The sequence below is a fragment of the Triticum aestivum genome, chromosome 2D, assembly GCF_018294505.1.
Source record: "Triticum aestivum cultivar Chinese Spring chromosome 2D, IWGSC CS RefSeq v2.1, whole genome shotgun sequence".
In the NCBI taxonomy this organism is placed as follows: domain Eukaryota; kingdom Viridiplantae; phylum Streptophyta; class Magnoliopsida; order Poales; family Poaceae; genus Triticum; species Triticum aestivum.
Window position 1 is genome coordinate 1,865,586 of NC_057799.1, and position 23,803 is coordinate 1,889,388.

Below are 23,803 nucleotides of genomic sequence, written 5' to 3' on the forward strand. Positions count from 1 at the left end.
AGTACGGACATAAGTTAAACAAGTAGCCTTAAGAAGGCTAGCACAAACTGGGATACAGATCGAACGAGGCACAGGCCTCCTGCCTGGGATCCTCCTAACTACTCCTGGTCGTCGTCAGCGGCCTGCACGTAGTAGTAGGCACCTCCAGTGTCGTAGGAGTCGTCGTCGACGGTGGCGTCTGGCTCCTGGACTCCAGCATCTGGTTGCGACAACCAGATAGAAAGGAAAGGGGGGAAAGAGGGAGAGAAGCAACCGTGAGTACTCATCCAAAGTACTCGCAAGCAAGGAGCTACACTACATATGCATGGGTATATGTGTAAAGGGGCATATCAGTGGACTGAACTGCAGAATGCCAGAATAAAAGGGGGATAGCTAGTCCTGTCGAAGACTACGCTTCTGGTCATCTCCATCTTGCAGCATGTAGAAGAGAGTAGATTGAAGTCCTCCAAGTAGCATCGCATAGCATAATCCTACCCGGCGATCCCCTCCTCGTCGCCCTGTTAGAGAGCGATCACCGGGTTGTATCTGGCACTTGGAAGGGTGTATTTTATTCAGTATCCAGTTCTAGTTGTCATAAGGTCAAGGTACAACTCCGGGTCGTCCTTTTACCGAGGGACACGGCTATTCGAATAGATAAACTTCCCTGCAGGGGTGCACCACATAACCCAACACGCTCGATCCCATTTGGCCGGACACACTTTTCTGGGTCATGCCCGGCCTCGTAAGATCAACACGTCGCAGCCCCACCTAGGCTCAACAGAGAGGTCAGCACGCCGGTCTAAACCTATGCGCGCAGGGGTCTGGGCCCATCGCCCTATGCACACCTGCACGTTGCGTACGCGGCCGGAAGCAGACCTAGCCCCTTAATACAAGCGCGAGCTTACGGTCCAATGCGGCGCGCGCCACTCAGTCGCTGATGTCAAAAGAGCTTCGGCTGATACCACGACGTCGGGATACCCATAACTACTCCCGCGTAGATGGTTAGTGCGTATAGACCAAATGGCCAGACTCAGATCAAATACCAAGATCTCGTTAAGCGTGTTAAGTATCTGCGAACGCCGACCAGGGCCAGGCCCACCTCTCTCCTAGGTGGTCTCAACCTGCCCTGTCGCTCCGCCACAAAGTAACAGTCGGGGGCCGTCAGGAACCCAGGCCCACCTCTACCGGGGTGGAGCCACCTGTCCTTTCAGCCCCCTCATCAGAACCACTTGCGGGTACTCCTCGAGCCGACCCGACTTTAGTCACCACATGTGTCATGTATATAATGTATATAGTATATACCCCTGATCACCTCCCGAAGTGATCACGGCCCAGTAGTATAGCATGGCAGACGGACAAGAGTGTAGGGCCACTGATGGAACACTAGCATCCTATACTAAGCAGTAGGATAGCAGGTAAGGGTAACAACTAGTAGCAACAATGACAGGCTATGCATCAGGATAGGATATCGGAAAGCAGTAACATGCTACACTACTCTAATGCAAGCAGTATAGAGAAGAATAGGCGATATCTGGTGATCAAGGGGGGGGCTTGCCTGGTTGCTCTGGCAAGTAGGAGGGTCGTCAACTCCGTAGTCGAACTGGGCAGCAGTGGCGGCTCGTAGTCTACCGGAGAGAAGAGGGGGGAAGAAACAGTAAATAAAATGCAAACATAAGCATGACGATGCGTGACATGACAATGAGTAGTGCTAGGTGTGTCCTAACGCGACAGTAGGTGGTACCGGCGAAGGGGGGAAACATCCGGGAAAGTATTCCCACTGTTTCGCGTTTCGGACGGACGGACCGGAGGGGGAAAGTTGCGAGTTCGATAGGTTAGGGAGGTGTGGTGGACGAATGGACTGCGTATTCGGATTCGTCTCGTCGTTCTGAGCAACTTTCATGTTGAAAATATTTTAATCCGAGTTACGCATTAAAAGATATGATTTTCTAAAGATTTTATTAATTTCTGGAATTTAATTAATTATTTAACTTAATTCGAAAATGGATTTATGACATCAGCATGATGTCATGATGATGTCAGCAGTCAACAGGGGTTGACTGGGTCAAACTATCGCGTGGGTCCAGTGGGACCCACGTGTCATACTCTGTTAGGTTAATTAGGGTTTAATTAAACTAATTCTGTTTAATTAAACTAACAGGTTAATTAGATTAATTCATTAGGATTAATTAACTTTAATTAATTAATATTAACATGATTAAATAAGTTAATGAATTATCTTAATTAATTAATTATTTTTATTTATATATTTATTAATATTTATTAATTAATTTATTGTTTTTAATTTTATTATATTATATTTCTATTTTTATTTTTTAAATCATTTTTTTCTTTTTCGTTCTGTGCATGGGCCCCGGCTGTCATTGGGCCAGGGGCCTTAGCGGGCGCAGGCGACGGGCACTGCCCAAGCGGGCGCGGGCGGGCGCCCGACCGATGGCCTCGCCCGTGGACAACGGGGAGGAGGCACGGGAGCCGTGGCCCGGGCACGACCACCGGCCACCGCTGGGGCTCCGGCGCGGTGGAGGGAGCCGCAGGAGCAGGGCCGCGGCCAAGTGCAGAGGAGGGGGGCGCTTGCGTGGGAGCAGGGGGAACGGAGGCGATGGCGCCGTCGACGGGGCGTGCGGCGAGCGATGGTGCTCGCGCGGGGACAGAGGGGAGAGGGAACCGGCGCAGGAGTGAGGCACGGTGCGGGGCGAGGCCACGGTGAGCGCGGGCCGCCGTGAGCTCGGCCGGGGCGCGTCTTGAGGCCGTACGGGGCAGGTGCGGGCGGAGGCGTCGAGGGCGCGGACGCGTGAGCAGTGAGCAGCGCCGGGCGGTGAGGCCACGGCCTGAGCGGGACGGCGCGAGCGCGGGCCGGATCCGGTGACGGGGAAAAGGGGAGAAAAGGGGGGGCGCTCACGAGGGGAGCGTAGGGCACAGGGCAGCGGGCTCGGGGAAGCTTGGGGTGGCCGGCGATGGAGAGGCGAGGAGGCGACGGCGACGGGGACGAGGAAGTCCGGCGACGGGAGGGGCTCCGCGCGGCGACGTCGGCCTCAGGCCGCCGCAGGTGTCGGGGGCGAGGCGAGGCTCAGTGGAGCTCCGGGCGGCGAGGGACGGCGTCGGGCCGTCGGGGGCGACGCGGCAGGCGCGGCGAGGGGCGCCGCTGAGGGAGAGGGGAAGGGAGCGCGAGGATGAGGGCGGGGGCCGGCGAGGTCCAGGCGGCGGCGCGGGAGGGGACGGGCGCCGGCGTCGGCGCACGGCGTCGGGGTTCGGCCCAATCAAATTCTGGATCGGGGGGATGGGGAGCGAGAGGGGGAGTGGGTGGAGGTGTCGGTGAGTGGGGGGTGGATAAGGTGTCGGTGGGGGGTGGGTGGCCGGCCAGCTGGGCCTGGGGTCGGCCCAGTTGGGCCAGGGTCCAGTGGGGGAGGGGGTTCCTCCTTTCTTCTTTTTTTTCTGTTTGTTTTCTCTGTTGCATTTTCTTTTCTTTTTAGTAGTTTTCTATTTTGTTTTCTATTTATCTTAGTTTTATAAATTAGGAAAATAGTTTCTAAATTAGTGTTATGGTTTAACCCACTGCCACAAAAAGTTTCACTCCCAACGAAAATAGTTTGATATTTTATAAATGGTAAAAGGCATTTAATTAATTGTTTTGCCACTGTTTTATTTATGTTAGGACATTCAAACATTTTTAAGGATGTTGGTTTCTCCACCATTATTATCTAGGTATTATTTGTCACACCTGGAATATTTTAGTTTTGACTTTTGAAAACTTTAATTGTTTGACTTGTTTTTGAATTTTGAATTTTGAATCGGTTTTGAACTAACGCGAGATTAGCAACAGTAATCGACGTGACGTGGCATCATTAGCAGAGGTTACTGTAGCTTGATTATCCGGGCGTCACATGCACATAGGTACAATAAAGAGCCAATCATGGAGCGATATACCTTTTGATCGAAGTCTATACCATTTTCATCTGTGCATAGATGACCATTTGTGGGCATTGGAATTTTGACCCCTTTGCAATCTTGCATGCCGAATTTCCTCAATACATCCTTGAGGTATTTCTCCTGAGAAATGAATATACCATTGCGCTGTTGACGAATTTGAAGACCTAAAAAGAATTTTATCTCTCCCATCATAGATATTTGATATTCTTCACTCATCATATAGGCAAATTCATCACTGTAACGTTGGTCAGTACAGCCAAAGATAATATCATCAACATATATTTGGCACACAAACAATTCACCATCATAAGATTTAGTGAAAAGAGTCGGGTCGAGTGAACCGGGTTTGAAGCCTTTCTTCATGAGGAATTCCTTCAAAGTATCATACCACGCCCGAGGGGCCTGCTTGAGGCCATACAGGGCCTTGTTTAGTTTGAAGACTTTGTCAGGATGCTTTGGATCTTCAAAACTTGGGGGTTGAGCAAAATATACTTCTTCCTCAAGCTTACCATTGAGGAATGCACTTTTCACGTCCATTTGTTGTATGATGATATCATGATGGTTAGCATAAGCAAGTAAAATGCGAATAGCCTCAAGTCTAGCAACAGGTGCAAAAGTTTCATCGAAATCAATTCCTTCAACCTGTGTGTAGCCTTGAGCTACAAGCCATGCATTATTCCTCACCACAAGGCCATTTTCATATTGCTGTTGCGGTAGATCCATTTTGTGCCAATGATGTTTTGCTTGCGAGGATCTAGACGATTGACCAGTTCCCAGATGTTGTTCAGCTCGAACTGATGTAATTCTTCTCGCATAGCTTGAATCCACTCAGGCTCCAGAAACGCTTCATCTAGTTTAGTGGGCTCTGTGATAGAGACAAAAGCATAGTGCCCACAAAATTTAGATAAATGTGAAGCTTTTGAGCGTGTGAGAGGACCTGTTGCTTCAATGTCGTTGATGATCTTTTCAACTTTCACTTCTTTTGCAACGCGAGGATGAGTAGGTTGTCGTCGAGGAATTTGATCAGCATTTTCTTCAGGACCATTTTCCTCAGCACCATTTTCTTCAGGTGCACCAGCTCGGCATTCTTCACGTTCTGGAATGAATTCTTCAGCAGATTCTTTGGTAGGAATGACATCTTCAGTAGCTTTGAATTTGATAGATTCCTCAGGTGCTGGTTCATCTATCACATAAGGTAGGTGCTCTCTTTGCGAGCCATTAGTTTCATCGAACCGCACATCTACAGTTTCAACAACCTTGTGAAGAACGTTGTTGAAGACTTTGTAGGTGTGCGAGTCCTTTCCGTAACCAAGCATAAAACCTTCATGTGCTTTCGGTGCAAATTTAGAGTTGTGATGAGGATCTTTAATCCAACATTTAGCACCGAAGACTTTGAAATACTCACATTGGGTTTCTTGTCAGTGAGGAGTTCATAAGCAGTCTTCTTGAAGATTTTGTGAAGATATACCCTGTTGATGATGTGGCAAGCGGTATCAATTGCCTCAATCCAGAAATGACGAGGTGTCTTGTATTCATCAAGCATAGTGCGAGCCATCTCAACAAGAGTCATGTTCTTGCGCTCCACGACGCCATTCTGCTGAGGAGTATAAGGAGCGGATAACTCATGAGTAATACCAAGTTCATCAAGACAGTCATCAAGACCAGAATTCTTGAACTCAGTTCCATTGTCACTTCTGATGTGCTTGATCTTCACACCAAAGTTGGTTGAAGCCCTCGAGGAAAATCGTTTGAAGACTTCCTGCACTTCATGTTTGTAAGTAACAAGGTGTACCCATGTGTAACGAGAGTAATCATCAACAATAACAAAGCCATATTGAGATGCTTCATTTGCAAATGCAGAATAGTGATTAGGACCAAAGAGATCCATGTGAATCAATTCAAATGGTCCAGTGGTAGTCATGATAGTCTTCGCCGGATGCTTGGCCTTTGTCATCTTTCCAGCTTCACGGGCTCCGCACAAGTGATCCTTGAGGAATTTGACATTCTCAATGCCAATGACATGCTTCTTCTTCGCGAGCGTGTGCAAATTCCTCATGCCAGCATGACCAAGTCGTCGATGCCAAAGCCAGCCTTCTGAAGCTTTTGCAAGTAAGCATACGGCAGGTTGAGGTCCTGCAGAGAAATCAACAATATACAAGTCTCCTCTCCTAAAGCCTTCGAAGACTTTGGAATTGTCAGCTTCCAAGACCACAACACAACAATATTTGCCAAAGACAACAACCATATCTAGATCACAAAGCATTGAGAGAGACATGAGGTTGAATCCTAAGGACTCGACAAGCATGACTTTGTCCATGTGTCGATCCTTTGAGATCAAAACCTTACCTAGACCCAATACCTGACTTTTGCCTTTGTCAGCGAAGGTGATATGCTTCAGATGTGAAGGAGCTAAAGGAGCATCCATCAATAGATTCTTGTCACCAGTCATGTGATTAGTGCATCCACTATCGAGAACCCACTCAGTTGCTTTGGGTTGATCATCCTGCAGATGAATTAGTGCAACTTACAATCTCATATACTTCATCAGTGAAGAATATGACATCAATTTCATCAGATCAATAGAACAGATAAAGCATATGAGGACGTGTGAAATGAAAGTTCATTTCATCATGATTAGCCGTGCGTCCTTTCAGGCAATCTCAGGTCTCCAGCAAATCCTTCAGACGTTTAAGCGCGTCTGGAGACCTAACCCTGCATAAGAGGTTAGTTCTTTTTCTTAACCACCCACATCTAAAGGGGTGGCAAAGAACTCATCACTCTGCGAGCACCATATGAGAAAGGTGGCATAGAAGCCAGTCCACTTCGTTTCACGTAAGAGGGGTTAGGATAAGCATATGAATAAGCAGAGAAATTCTTCGAGGACTTATGAACATAATGGTTAGAAGAATAATGCTCATATTCATAGCCCTTAGCTCTTCCCTGCGAAACAGACGGATTAGCACGATAGTGATCATATGAGGACTTTGATCCTTTTGAGGAATTTGATCCACGTGACGAATTTTGTCCATATGAGGACTTGGATCCATATGAAGAATTTGGTCCATATGAAGAATTTGATCTGGGGTTCCTATTCTTCACAGGTGGTGTCATGATGACATTCACCTGAAGACTTTCAAGGCAACTTTTGGGAACCCAGATTTTCTTCATAGGTGAACCGTTCCTGCAGTTAGTGCCAACATATCTAGCAAATACTTCACCATTCTGATTTTTGAACAGTTTATAGTTGGAGTCAAATGACTCATCAGAAGAATGAGGAGATTCACATGTAAAGCCAGATAAATTGGATGGATCAACTGGAGGTCCCTTTGCAGCAACCCATGAGGTTTTGGGGTACTGCTCAGGCTTCCAATATGTACCATCAGCATTGAGTTTCCTCTCAAAGGCAATACCCTCTTTCCTAGGGTTCCTGTTGAGGATTTGCTTTTTGAGCACATCACAAAGAGTCTGATGCCCTTTGAGGCTTTTGTACATGCCTGTCATGTACAATTCCTTCAGCCCTGCATCGTCAGTGATACTAGCAATGTCCTCAGATGAGGAATTAGTGATAGCAGAGACAGGTGAAGAATTTGTAGCATTAGAAGCATTTGAACTTTCAGGTGAAGAATTAGCAGATTCACGTTCAATGCATTTCAAACATGGAGGAACAAATTCTTCCTGAGAAGCGCTGATTTGTTGAGCAAGTAATGAATCGCGCTCCTTCTGAAGATCTTCATAATCCACTCTTAGCTTTTCAAGATCTTGCTTCCTTTGCAGAAATTCATAGGAAAGCTTCTCATGATTAGATAAGAGAGTGTTATGATTTTCTTGAAGGTTGTTAAACCTGGACTGAAGTCTCTGAAGATTTTGAGTCAAGGTTTTAGTGTGATCCATTTCTTCACCCAACATATCATCACTTTTATCTAGCATGTTTTGAACCTTTTCAAAAGCCTTTTGTTGTTTCACAGCAATCTTAGCAAGTTTAGAGTAGCTAGGTTTGAGGTTTTCATCAGATTCATACTCACTAGATTCAGAGGAGGAATATTCGAGTACCTTGGCACCCTTTGCCATGAAGCAATAGATGGGAGCGTAGTCATCATTGCCTTCATCAGCATTGTGGGTGGAGTCATTTTCTTCAGAGTTGAAGATGGACTTGCTGACGAATGCAGTAGTGACAGCTAGACTCTCCACACCAGACTCGGACTCCTCAGATGCCTCCTCTTCCTCATTTTCCTCAGATTCAGCCTCAGAGTCCATTTCCTTGCTAATGAATGCCCGAGCCTTCTTGGAGCTGCTCTTCTTGTGAGATGAAGACTTCGAGGATTTTGATGTAGAAGACTTTGAGGATTTCTTCTTCTTCTTCTTCTTCGCATCATCAGAACTGTAATCCTTGTATTTCTTCTTCTTTGATTCCTTTTCCCACTGAGGACAATCTTGAAAGTAGTGACCAGGTTTCTTGCACTTGTGACATAGCCTCTTCTTGTAATCACTGGTTGAGGAATCATAGCTCCTTGAGCATTTTCCAAAGCGCCCACGTCTTGAGAACTTCTGAAATTTCTTCATGAGCAGTGCTAGTTCCTAGCTCAATTCTTGAGGATCACCAAGGCTGCTAGCAGAGTCTTCATCTTCAGACTCGGAGATTGCCTTGGCCTTCAGAGCACGTGATCTGCCATAGCCCGAACCATAGAGATCTCTCTTTTTAGCAAGCTGGAACTCATGAGTGTTTAGCCTCTCGAGGATATCAGCGGGATCAAGTGACTTGTAATCAGCACGTTCTTGAATCATCAGTGCCAGAGTGTCAAATGAAGAATCAAGCGATCTCAGCAATTTCTTCACCACCTCATGGTCGGTGATGTCAGTAGCGCCAAGCGCTTGAAGCTCATTTGAGATGTCAGTGAGGCGATCGAAGGTTTGCTGAACATTTTCATTGTCGAGTCTTTTGAAACGATTGAAGAGATTGCGAAGAACGTCAACACGGGAATCACGTTGAGTTGAGACTCCTTCATTCACTTTGGACAGCCTATCCCAGATAAGCTTAGCAGTTTCCAAAGCACTCCCTCTTCCATACTGCCCTTTGCTCAGATGGCCACATATGATATTCTTTGCTTGAGAATCGAGTTGCTTGAATCTCTTCACATCAGCAGCATTCAGAGAAGGTGTGACTGATGGAACACCATTTACCACAACATACCAGAGATTGTTGTCAATTGCCTCAAGATGCATTCGCATCTTAGTCTTCCAGTAGGGGTAGTCTATTCCATCGAAGGTAGGACACCCAGCAGAGACCTTGATCATACCTGTGGTCGACATAACTAAAACTCCAGGCGGTTAAACCAAAATCACACAGAACAAGGGAGTACCTTGCTCTGATACCAATTGAAAGTGCGTTATATCGACTAGAGAGGGGTGAATAGGCGATTTTTATGAATTCTTCACTGAGGAATTTGTTGGTGAGGAAATTCCTAAATGAAGAACTACTTGCAGCGGAATAAGTACTCAGAAGTAAACAAAACAGAATACACGCATGGTCATCATGATGAAATTACAACAAGCAAAGAGTATAGAAAGCGTAAGCACAGGATAGCACAAGATGAAGACAAACAGACTGAAGAAATTGAACTGAGGAAATTGAGAAAGTCTTCAGTCGAAGTCTTCAGACACAGATATGAACAAGCACACAACACAGTAATGAGGAAATGAAAGAGTTGAGGAAATAGAACCAGTAGACTTGGTGAAGACAATGATTTGGTAGACCAGTTCCAACTGCTGTGACAGTTGTACGTCTGGTTGGAGCGGCTGAGTATTTAAACTCGAGGACACATAGTCCTGGACACCCAGTCCTGAACACGCAGTCCAGGACACCAAGTCCTCACCGTAGTCTCCTTGAGCTAAGGTCACACAGACCTCGCCCAATCACTCGTGGTAAGTCTTCAGGTGACTTCCAAACCTTCACAAACTCGGTCACTCGGCGATCCACAATTCCTCTTGGATGCTCTAGACCATGACACCAAACCGTCTGGAAGATGCACAGTCTTTAAAGGTAATAAGCATCGGATCCACGCGGGATCAATCTCTTCAGTGATGCTCAATCACTTCGGGGTTTGTAGGTGTTTGGGGTTTGGTTTGGGTTTTTCCTCACTTGATGATTTTCGCTCAAAGTCCTCAGAGGATGGGATGCTCTCAAATGACAAGTGTCAGTTTCTCTCGGAGCAGCCAACCAGCTAGTGGTTGTAGGGGGCGGCTATTTATAGCCTAGGCAGCAGCCTGCTACGTCTTGAGCTTGCGTTGGTTTTTCCTGAAGAGGAAGGGATGATGCAGCAGAGTAGCGTAAGTATTTCCCTCAGTTTTTGAGAACCAAGGTATCAATCCAGTAGGAGGCCACGCGAACGTCCCTCGTACCTACACAAAACAAATAACTCCTCGCAACCAACGCGAATAGGGGTTGTCAATCCCTTCACGGTCACTTACGAGAGTGAGATCTGATAGAGATGATAGATAATATTTTTGGTATTTTTGGTATTTTTGGTATAAAGATGCAAAGTAAAATAAAAGGTAAAATAAAGAGCAAAGCAATAATAAAAGCGTAGGAAGATTAATATGATGAAAATAGACCCGGGGGCCACAGGTTTCACTAGTGGCTTCTCTCAAGAGCATAAGTATCTTACGGTGGGTGAACGAATTACTGTTGAGCAATTGACAGAATTGAGCATAGTTATGAGAATATCTAGGTATGATCATGTATATAGGCATCACGTCCGAGACAAGTAGACCAACTCCTGCCTGCATCTACTACTATTACTCCACTCATCAACCGCTATCCAGCATGCATCTAGAGTATTAAGTTAATAAAAATAGAGTAACGCCTTAAGCAAGATGACATGATGTAGAGGAATAAATTCATGCAATATGATAAATACCCCATCTTGTTATCCTCGATGGCAACAATACAATACGTGCCTTGCAACCCCTTCTGTCACTAGGTAAGGACACCGCAAGATTGAACCCAAAGCTAAGCACTTCTCCCATTGCAAGAACTACCAATCTAGTTGGCCAAACCAAACGGATAATTCGAAGAGACTTGCAAAGATAACTCAATCATACATAAAATAATTCAGAGAAGATTCAAATATTGTTCATAGATAAACTTGATCATAAACCCACAATTCATCGGTCTCAACAAACACACCGCAAAAAGAAGATTACATCGAATAGATCTCCACGAGAGAGGGGGAGAACATTGTATTGAGATCCAAAAAGAGAGAAGAAGCCATCTAGCTACTAGCTATGGACCCGAAGGTCTGAAGTAAACTACTCACACTTCATCGGAGGGGCTATGGTGATGATGTAGAAGCCCTCCATGGTGGAATCCCCTTCCGGTGGAGCTCCGGAACAGGCCCCAAGATGGGATCTCACGGATACAGAAAGTTGCGGTGGTGGAATTAGGTTTTGGCTCCGTATCTGATCTATCGGGGGTACGTAGGTATATATAGGAGGAAGGAGTACGTCGGTGGAGCAACAGGGGGCCCACGAGGCAGGGGGGCGCGCCTGGGGGGGAGGGCGCGCCCCCCACCCTCGTGACCGCCTCTTTTGTTCCTTGGAGTAGGGTCCAAGTCTCCTGGATCACGTTCGGTGAGAAAATCACGTTCCTGAAGGTTTCATTCCGTTTGGACTCCGTTTGATATTTTGTTTCTTCGAAACACTGCAATAGGCAAAAAACAGCAATTCTGGGCTGGGCCTCCGGTTAATAGGTTAGTCCCAAAAATAATATAAAAGTGGAAAATAAAGCCCAATATAGTCCAAAACAGTAGATAATATAGCATGGAGCAATCAAATATTATAGATACGTTGGAGACGTATCACAGCCCGACATGATAAGACGTAAATGCCCTTCAATAATATGACCGTTAGGTGGATAAGATATTTTGGGACAGCTGGCGCATGGCACAGCAACGGTCGGAATTTGAGTGTCTAATTCCTCAGGACTATCATGTTCCTCACTATGTAGGCAATCCGCACTGGCGAATTCCTAACTCCTCAGTCAAAACAAATTCCTCAGATACTAGAAGAACTTCGTCTCTGTCACTGAAGAAATTGACAGAACTGATATGAGATTTCCAATGACTTCACTCGAAGGGATTGGTAGGTGTTGGATTTTGAGTTAAGCATCACATGGAAATTTTTTCCTTAGTATTTCAACAGTACGGTGTTTTCTATGACTTAAGAAAGAGAAAATGAAACTACGAAAACAAAAGTCTTCACGCTTCATGTTTCTTGAATGACTGCCAAGTCTTCAAGGTCACACCAAATTTCTTCACTTTCAAAGTCTTCAGAAATTCAAAGTCTTCAGTCGAAGAACTTCATTTTTAGGGGTCGACTTTCTCTGTAAATATCAAACTCCTCATAGAATTATAGACATGTGTACACTCACAAATGCATCAGTCCCTTAACCTATAAGTCTTCAATACACCAAAATCACTAAGGGGCACTAGATGCACTTACACATTGCAATACCGTTTACGCTCACTTTTATCATTAGTTACCTTGCTATTTTTATATTTTCAGATTACAAAAACCTTTATCTACCATCCATATTGCACTTGTATCACCATCTCTTCGCCGAACTAGTGCACCTATACAATTTACCATTGTATTGGGTGTGTTGGGGACACAAGAGACTCTTTGTTATTTGGTTGCAGGGTTGTTTAAGAGAGACCATCTTCATCCTACGCCTCCCACGGATTGATAAACCTTAGGTCATCCACTTGAGGGAAATTTGCTACTGTCCTACAAACCTGTGCACTTGCATGCGCAACAACGTCTACAAGAAGAAGGTTGTGTAGTAGACATCAATTGCTATCACACGATGATTGCCCCGGCGGCGTTCCGGCGCCACTGAGAGAGAGGGGGAGGAGCCCCCTCCTTCTTCTTCTTCTTCTTCCTTGGTCCCCCCCCCTAGTTGGGAGGAGGATTTTCCCTCTGGTCCTTGGCCTCCATTGCAGCGGAGGGGCGGGAGCCCCTCCAAGATTGGATCTCTCTCTCTGTTTCCTTCTATTTCTGCGTTCCCAGATTCTGGCCTTTCACCGTTTTTTAAACTCCTGGTGATCCGTAACTCCGGTTTGGCTGACATTTAACACATTTTTTATCTGGATATTAGCTTTCTTGCAGCGAAAGAAGGGAACCAACCGCCCTACGGGGTGGCCACAAGCCTCCTTGCCGCGCCTTGGGTAGGGGGAGCGCCCCTAGGTCATGTGGGCCCATCGGGCATCGTTTCGCGTTGATTCTGATTCCCAAAAATCACATATGTTTCAAAATAAATCTCCATAAATTTTGCTCAAAAGATATAAGTGAAGTGCAAAGAGCATTCTATAAATCAACCAAGGACTATCTCATACCAGCATGGTGCATTAGTAAAAGAAAAATAAAAAGCACACGACGCTCCAAGATTTACGCATATCATGTGACGAATAAAAATATAGCTCCAAGTAAAATTACCGATGATCGTTGGAAGAAAGAGGGGAAGCCTTCTGGGGCATCCCCAAGCTTAGTTGCTTGGGAGTCCTTGAATATTACCTAGCGGTGCCTCGGGCATCCCCAAGCTTAGGCTCTTGTCACTCATTATTCCTTCATCCATCATGATCTCACCCAAAACTTGAAAACTTCAATCACACAGAACTTAACAAAACCCTCGTGAGATCCGTTAGTACAATAAAACAAATCACCACTTTAAGTACTATTGCAAACCCATTCACATTTTGTTTTTGCATTGTAGCTACTGTATTATAACTTCTCCATGGCTTATACTACCGATAAAATTGATAGTTACATCAAAACTAGCAGAACAATGCATCAAAAATAGAATATGTCTTAAACAGGACAGTCTGTAGCAATCTGAACATCTACCATACTTCTGTAATTCTAAAAATTCTGAAAATTTAGGAAAAAATAAAAAATTTGCATAGCAGTACTGTGTAAAAATTTCAGAAACATTCGACGTTCCGGTAAAAAAATGAAAATTCATGCGCTACAGCCAAAATTTCTGTTTTTGCACTGCACATACCAAACAAGCAATCTAATCATCCTAAAGGCAAATCTTGGCACATTATTTTTATAATACAATGGATTTGTACAAGGGGATAATTATTTTTGTTGAAAATTTTCTGTAATCGAGATTCACAAAGTTTCCATGAGCATGAACAAAGTTCAAGGATGTCCCCCACTTCAACGATGTTCCTCTTTCTCACTTTCACTTTTCTTTTTGAAAAGTTTTAGGTTCCCCACTATATTTTTTGTTTTTAAACTATATAAAAGCACACAACAGAAATAAAAGACTCTCTAAAACTTTTGGGTTGTCTCCCTGGCAGCACATTCTTTAAAGCCATTAAGCTAGGCATATAGTGCTCAAGTGATGGATGGAGCTGGATCCCAAGGTATATCAAAGCCAATTTTAATTAACAATGATTTGTGATTTAGTAGTGAGCACAAAGTAACATATATCATGCAACAACGAAGTCTAATATGCATCGACATGTCATAAAAGAACAATTCATGCACATCAAGTAAAGGCCGATGCATAGTATAAACAGTTTCTTGCAATTTTATCGTATTGGAAACGTAGAGGGGCGGAGATGTAGTTCCTCTCTTAATAATTTCAAGTAGGAGCAGCAAGCACATGCATATTATATTTATCAAAATCATCATGTGCAATAGTAGAACGCAACCCATCAACATAACCCTTAATAAGAGCAAACTTCTCCGATATAGTGTAGTTGGGTGAATTCAAAAAGATAATAGGACTATCATGCGTGGGTGCAATAGCAACAATTTCTTTCATAACATAAGGAACTATAGCAAGTTCATCTCCATAAGCACCATTCATATTGGCATCATGGCCACAAGCATAGCAAGCATCAATTTCATCGAAAAGGGATATTTCAAACAAATCCAAGGGATCATAGCAATCATCCTTCGGTAAGCATGAAGGGAAATTAAACAATGTATGAGTTGAAGAGTTACTCTCATTAGAAGGTGAGCACGGGTAGCTAATCCGCTCTTCCTCCTTTTGTTCTTCGTTCTCCTCATCATCTTTTTCATCTAATGAGCTCATAGTGCCATCAATTTATTCTTCCATAGATTCCTGCAAAATATTAATCTCTTCTTGGATAGCGGAGACTTTCTCAATAAATGCATTAATATCGACATTGTATTCATAATTCTCATAGCAATATTTAAGTATAGAAAAAATTTCAGGCCTATAAACATCATCATCAAAAGCTTCATACTTTTCAAACAAAGATTCAATTTCATAAGCACCCTTAAGAGCAACAAATTCTTCCATTCATTCCACATCATAGTAATCATATCTACCATTAGCATAAGAAGCTAAGGTTTCATTATCATTAAATTTGCATGAAAAGGGAAGGTGTGGAGCCTTCATCCTAGAGCAACAAGTAAAATCATATCTCTGGCATAAATTCCAAGCATACCAATGCAACTTATCAATTTGATCCCATAACAGTTTCCCTTTTTGTGTCAAGAGATAATCCCTAAAGTATCCACGTTGATCCAACGTGTCTCCCATTATCAAGTTGAATGGGGTTTTCTCAGGATTATCAAAGTAGTGTTCAATATTTTTCACATAACGAGCATCGAGGGTTTTAGGAGGTTCCCATCTCCATGAGTAGCAAGTACACCTAATTTTTTTGGTATTTCGTGTTCCATATCCTTAATTAAAGATAGAGAACAACTTAGAACAGCAAATATAATCTACTTAGTGATAAAGCAAACAAGCACACACGAGAATATTCACCCCACGCTATTGCTCCCCGGCAACGGTGCCAGAAAAAGGTCTTAATAACCCACAAGTGTAGGGGATCAGTTGTAGCCTCTTTCGATAAGTAAGAGTGTTGAACCCAATGAGGAGCTAAAGGTAGAACAAATATTCCCTCAAGTTCTACCGACCACCGATACAAAACTACGCACACTTAACATTCTCTTTACCTAGAACAAGTATGAAACCAGAAGTACTTTGTAGGTGTTGTGGGATAGGTCTGCAAGATAATAAAGAGCACGCAAATACAAATTTGGGGCCCTTTAGATAAAGAGACAACTAAATTAGTTTTAGTAGAGAGCTTTTTGTCACAACAAAGTTATTTGTCCTTATCCAATCGATAACTAGACCGGTAATCATTATTGCAATTTTATATGAGGGAGAGGCATAAGCTAACATACTTTCTCTACTTGGATCATATAAACTTATGATTGGAACTGTAGAAGACATCCGTAACTACTAAAGATCATTAAGGTAAAACCCAACCATAGCATTAAAGTATCAAGTCCTCTTTATTCCCATACGCCATAACCCACTTATCCGTGTTTAGGCTGCTATAACCCCCGCAACGCAGACAATAAGCAAACAATGAACATATTGCAAACCCTACAAGGGGAATCCCTCACACTTGCGCGACACGGAGAGCACCATAGAACAGCACCAATAATAAAACATGCAACTCAAACCAATCACGATCATCAATCAACCCATAGGACAAAACGGATCTACTCAAACATCATAGGATAGCCATACATCATTGGGAAATAATATATAGCGTTGAGCACCATGTTTAAGTAGAGATTACAGCAGGTAGAAGAGAGGTTACACCGGTGCATAGAGGGGGAGAGTTGGTGATGACGGCGGCGAAGTTGTTGGTGTAGATCACCGTCACGGCGGCGTTCCGGCGCAACCGGGAGAGAGGGGGAGAGAGCCCCCCTCCTTCTTCTTATTCCTTGACCTCCCCCCTAGATGGGAGAGGGTTTCCCCTCTGGTCCATGGCCTCCATGGCGGTGGAGGGGCGAGAGCCCCTCCGAGATTGGATCTCTCTCTCTCTCTCTCGCGCGCGCGCGCTCTCTCTCTCCCTTTCACCGTTTCTTAAATTCCCAGAGGTCCGTAACTCTGATTCGCTGAAATTTTAACACGATTTTTATCCAGATATCAGCTTTCTTGTGGCCGAAGAAGGGCACCAATCGCCTTACGGGGAGGCCACAAGGGCCTAGGGCGCGCCCCCTACCTTGCCGCCGCCTCAGGAATTGTCTCGCATTGATTCTTTTTCCCAAAAAGCACATATATTCCAAAACAAATCTCCATAAATTTTATCACGTTTGGACTCTGTTTGATATGGATTTTCTGCGAAACAAAAAACATGTAACAGACAGGAACTGGCATTGGACAATGGATCAATATGTTAGTCCCAAAAATAGTATAAAAAGTTGCCAAAAGTATATGAAAGTTGTAGAATATTGGCATGAAACAATCAAAAATTATAGATACGACGGAGATCTATTAGCCAAGCCCTATAACGCCGCCACCACCAACCTGTTTGTGGGCTCACGCCACTGCCTCCAAATGACTTCGCCGCCACCATAGCTCACCATCGTACCACTACCATCTCTGTCCGGGTTGGCCGCCCAACCGGGCCTCCTGTCACGCATCAGCAGCCGCTAGTCCCCACACCCGGCCAGCATGGATCTGACCGGATCAAGCACCGCCGTGCAGCATGTCGTGCCACTACCGGCTCGCGCGCTCCACTGCGATGCACCGCCACCTGCCAGTAGGTTACGCCATCCCTCCCCGCCACCGCCTGCGCGCGCGCCACCCGACATGCCAGTCCTCCGAGCTGTGCGGAACCACGCCCGGAGAAGGAGCCCCCGCGGCCCCAGATCCAAGTGAAGGTAAAGCAGATCCCGCCGCCGCCGATGCCGCACGGGCTTTTCTCAGCAACTCCTGTCGGCGGTGGCGGGGGGAGGGGAAGAGAGTGGGGCTGGGTCAGCCGGCTAGAGTTGGGCACCCGGGCCGCCCGCGGGGGGACGACACGGGGCGAGGATTTTACTCTGAATGTCTCTACTTTTAGAAAATTATGAACTACAGATTTGCTCCCAAGGGTAAGAGTAGTAATTGTTCAGATCTCTGTAGTCCCAAAGAAAGGTGCTAATGCTTGTGCAAATTTGTGTGTGTTGAATTGTAGCTAATTTTCTTCCCTAATGTTGTTTTTGCAGCTGTGGCTCAGGTTGCTGCTACTTGTGCTCTGCGTTTGGATTTCCTCGAAGAGGAGAGGATGATACAGTACAATAGAGATAAGTATTTCCCTCGGTTATGAAACCAAGGTTAACAATTCAGTAGGAGAACCAAACAATAACTAGTAAACAACACTTGCACACAAACAACAAATACTTGCAACCCAACGCGTAGAGGGGTTGTCAATCCCAGGGTTATGAGCAAGATTAAACGGTATAATTTTTTATAGATAGATCGAACAAACATACAAAATAAAATAAATAAAAGAAAATTGCAACGAGGTATTTTTGATTTTAATAGATGATAAAAGAAAGACTCGAGGGACATAGTTTTCACTAGAGGCTTCTCTCATAAAAATAGCATACGATGGGCAGACAAATTACTGTTGGGCAATTGATAGAAAATCAAATAATTATGACAATATCCAAGGCAATGATCATCACGTCCGAGACAAGTAGACCGAAATGATTCTGCATCTACTACTATTACAGCACGCATCAACCGCTAGGGAACTTAGTGAGATGCTCAAGGAGTCGGACAGCTTTGTCTTGCAGTCCAAGGCAAAAGGCGGAGGCCCAGAGCAGGTGCTTCTTAGGTACAGTGTTTACATCTACTTCAGCCACCCTTTCACTAACACATGTTCTTTGCAGGTGGACATGGAGAAGCTTGTGTCATTGCTCCTCTCCATCTTCTTGCTGTAAGTTTGGATATTGGGAGAGGTTCAGATTTGACGTATGTGCTCCATGGCATGCGCTTTTTGCATTGTTTGCCTGAGCTAGCAACTCGCCACACAAAGCTGGAGCAGGTAACTTGCTCATTCATTTCATCATATATGAATTTCTTACCCTGTTCATTTGAATCTTGATATGCTACGAGTTCTCTCTTTCTCCATGTCATAGTTTACTCATGAATCACATCATATGGTCTTTGTGTCTTGTCTCTGATAAAGATTAATTTGTTCAATAATTTCACTTTTATTGTATGATTAAATGCTAAATGAGTAAAAGATGAGCATTGAGTCACAATCCTTGTTTATCTTCGTGCAGGTTCTTCTGGATGATGTGAAGTTATCTGAACAAGTTATGGACCTGATATTCTTTCTGCTATCCATTCTGTCCCACTGCTGATTTCATTATGTGATGTTTTAGGTGGCAAAAAGTGACGTCACATCAGAAATGAAGGTAGACTTGCAACCGGTGCAGCAGCCCCAGCCAGCAAGGGCTAGTGTTCCAGATCCCAATATGGATGGCCCTCCTAAGGTAACATTATCGATTACATTAATATTACCCACTGACTTGGTAATGTATTTGATCCTAATCCAAAACTGATACTAGCAGGATGTGCAAAACATCGAAGAGTCTATGGCGACGCCCTCCATGAAACAAGAGGGAAATGCTAGGGATGAAACCCCAAGAAACCTGTCAAATCAAACTGCAACAACTACTGTATTAGGTACTTCTATCCCAAATTATATTTTCACACAATATCCATTAGGCCCTAGGCAAAATATAGGTAAGTCAAATTGAACCTAATGAAGGGGCGGGAGAGGGGGCAGGTAAAGAAGAATGGGTCATTGTCATCGACACCATGTCAGAGGGTTTCAGACAGTCTTTCTTGCACGCCTCCATGGACAGGTAGCACTCTAGATTCGCGAGACAACACAAACAAAGCCATCCATCTTTGCATCATTTCTCATTGACGGAAAGCCCATACGGTAAATTGATCTTCTCGTCATCCACGTCTTCTTCGATGGTCCGACCAATGGAGCAGCAAATAAATTGGCCATTAATATGGTGACTGATCATTTTGGACTGATTAACAAACAAGCAACAGATACTGAAAGGTGAGAAAGAACTGATAACTCTCAGTGGAAGTGCATACATTGCATAGTAGGTGCAGAGCATAGGAGATGGAGAGAAAGTAGCAAGGCTAGACCGTAGATGCGAACCGTGTACCTGTCCATCCTCTTCTAATGCGGTTTGAAAATGCTAGGCAAAAGATAGGCATGATTCGTCTATCAACAAAGGGCTTGTATAGATGGATAGATGGAGATCCGGTGCAGAAAAGATCAAGCAATAAAATAGCACCTATTAATTGGACTAATTAAAATTTGTACTACTCACTCTGGTCCATATTTATTGTCGCTAAAATGAATGTATCTAGTGCTATATACATCCATTTGAGCAATAATTAATATGGATCAGAAGGAGTACCTCATTTAAGACCTTCATACTTGAAGCACATATCTTAGCTAGTACCATTATTTCTAATAGGAAGATTCCAACACTTTATAAGAAATTGGAGTACCTAAATAAGAAATTCCAGCAATAAAGAAGACTCCAACACTTGATAGGAGATTTCATTATTAAAACAGATTTCAACACTTAATTATAAGACATTTGCTCAATAAAAATTTCCAACATTTAATAAGTCATTCCAGCAATAAAGAAGATTCCAACACTTGATAGGAGATTTCATTATTAAAAACAGATTTCCACACTTAATAAAACAATTGCTCAAAAAAAAGTTCCAACACCTAATAAGACATACCTACAAGAAGAGATATTTCAACACTTAAAAACGAATTCCAACAAATGAAGAAAATATTTCAACACTTATTAGGAGATTTCAACAATAAAAACATATTTCATCAATTAATAAGATATCTCAAGAAACAAATATTTCAACACTTAATTTCATCTTTTATAAAGATTTCAGCAATTAGTAAGACATTTAAGCATTAAAGTAGATTTCAACATTTAAGAATAGATTTCAACACTTAAAAACACATCCTGACAAACAATAAAACATATTTCATCATTAAATAACACATCCCAGCAATAAAAACAGACCCCGGTGAAAAATGTAATATATTTGTCTCATCTCTCATCCTAGCCCAACCGATAAAGTGGCCATTCTAGACACTAGAGCAATTTCCTATAAAGTATGTGTGCTTACTCACTTTGACCTGCAACATTGTTCAAAAGCAAAAAATTCCCAAACCTTCCAATCGCCACTATTCCTGCTCAAACCAACATTTCTGAACAGAATCCGCCCACGACCATGTCGCACTGTGTTGTCTGCCGACGGACCTCCTCCGCCGCATTAATGCCAAACTCAATGATCTCAAATGTAACACTAGCACGACGTGGCATTGTGCTCTCGTGTCGTTGTCCCCGTCGCAGGTGGTCATCCTCGACGGTGTCGGTAGCCACCCCGCCGCAGCCTCACTTCACATGCGGTGCTCCTTCAACCTTGAACCCATCCCTTTGGGCGCGCCATGCATCGGCTATAGCAATGGATGTTTTGCCCTTGGCCTCTTCAATATGTTCACAACCATAGAGGTTTGTTTCCCGTCAATCGTCATTGATCTATAATGGTAGGGGCGTTTCCAAGCTTGTATTCTCACCAAGCCCGGCAGGCACGACTTCCTTGCCCCCGCCATATGCGATGCTGATAGGCTCGTCTGTGTCACCGCGTGGGATAGGGAGTGGACCTTCCTCAACCCAGTGTAGCTTAAGGACACAGACCACCTCGTCGACCTCATGTACCATGAAGAAGGTAGGGTCTACTGATACGTCCATTTTGCATCATGCTTTTATATCAATATTTATTGCATTATGGGATGTTATTACACTTTATGTCACGATACTTATGGCTATTCTCTCTTATTTTACAAGGTTTATCATGAAGAGGGAGAATGCCGGCAGCCGGGATTCTGGGCTTGAAAAGGAGCAAATATTGGAAACCTATTCTGCACAGCTCCAAAAGTACTAAAACTCCACGAAAGTCATTTTTGGAATTAATAAGAATTATTGAGCGAAGAAAATACCAAAGGGGGCCCACACCCTGGCCAGGAGGGTGGGGGCGCCCCCCTTACTGGGCGCGCCCCCTGTCTCCTGGGCCCCCTGTTGGCCCTCCGGTGCCCATCTTCTACTATATGAAGGCTTTTACCCTGGAAAAAAAAAATCATAAGCAACTCACGGGACGAAACTCCGCCGCCACGAGGCGAAACCTTGGCGGAACCAATCTAGGGCTCCGGCGGAGCTGTTCTGCCGGGGAAACTTCCCTCCGGGAGGGGGAAATCATCACCATCGTCATCACCAACGATCCTCTCATCGGGAGGGGGTCAATCTCCATCAACATCTTCACCAGCACCATCTCCTCTCAAAACCCTAGCTCATCTCTTGTATCCAATCTTGTATCAAAACCACAAATTGGTACCTGTGGGTTGCTAGTAGTGTTGATTACTCCTTGTAGTTGATGCTAATTGGTTTACTTGTTGGAAGAATATATGTTCAGATCCTTAATGCATATTAATACTCCTCTGATCATGAACATGAATATGCTTTATGAGTAGTTACGTTTGTTCCTGAGGACATGGGTGAAGTCTTGCTATTAGTAGTCATGTGAATTTGGTATTCGTTCGATATTTTGATGAGATGTATGTTGTCTCTCCTCTAGTGGTGTTATGTGAACGTCGACTACATGACACTTCACCATTATTTGGGCCTAGAGGAAGGCATCGGGAAGTAATAAGTAGATGATGGGCTGCTAGAGTGACAGAAGCTTAAACCCTAGTTTATGCGTTGTTTCGTAAGTGGCTGATTTGGATCCACTAGTTTCATGCTATGGTTAGGTTTACCTTAATACTTCTTTTGTAGTTGCGGATGCTTGCAATAGGGGTTAATCATAAGTGGGATGCTTGTCCAGGGAAAGGGCAGTACCCAAGCACCGGTCCACCCATATATCAAATTATCAAAGTAACGAACGCGAATCATATGAGCGTGATGAAACTAGCTTGACAATAATTCCCATGTGTCCTCGGGGGCGCTTTTCTCATTATAAGAATTTGTCCAGGCTTGTCCTTTGCTACAAAAAGGATTGGGCCACCTTGCTGAACTTTATTTACTTTCATTGCATGTTACCCGTTACTAACTATTTTATCACAAAACTATCTGTTACCTACAATTTCAGTGCTTGCAGAGAATACCTTACTGAAAACCGCCATTCATTTCCTTCTGCTCCTCGTTGGGTTCGACACTCTTACTTATCGAAAGGACTACGATAGATCCCCTATACTTGTGGGTCATCAAGACTCTTTTCTGGCGCCGTTGCCGGGGAGTGAAGCGCCTTTGGTGAGTGGAACTTGGTAAGAAAACATTTATATAGTGTGCTAAAATTTTCTGTCACTTGTTACTATGGAAACTAATCCTTTGAGGGGCTTGTTCGGAGTATCTTCACCCCGACCAGTAGAGCAAAGAGTTGCTCCTCAACCTACTGAACCTACTGAAAATATTTACTTTGAGATTCCTTCGGGTATGATAGAGAAACTGCTAGCTAATCCCTTTGCAGGAGATGGAACATTGCATCCCGATTTACACCTTATCTTTGTGGATGAAGTTTGTGGATTATTTAAGCTTGCAGGTATTCCTGATGATGTTGTTAAGAGGAAGGTCTTACCTTTATCTTTGAAGGGAGATGCATTGACATGGTATTGGCTATGTGATGATACGGGATCTTGGAACTATAAACGATTGAAATTGGAATTTCACCAGAAGTTCTACCCTATGCATCTTGTTCATCGTGATCGCAATTACATATATAAGTTTTGGCCTCGCGAAGGAGAAAGCATCGCTCAAGCTTGGGGAAGGCTTAAGTCAATGTTGTATTCATGCCCCAATCATGAGCTCTCAAGAGAAATGATTATTCAAAAAATTTATGCTCGGCTTTCTCTCAATAATCGCACCATGCTTGATGCTTCCTGTGTTGGTTCTTATATGCTGAAGACTACTGAATTCAAGTGGGATTTATTGG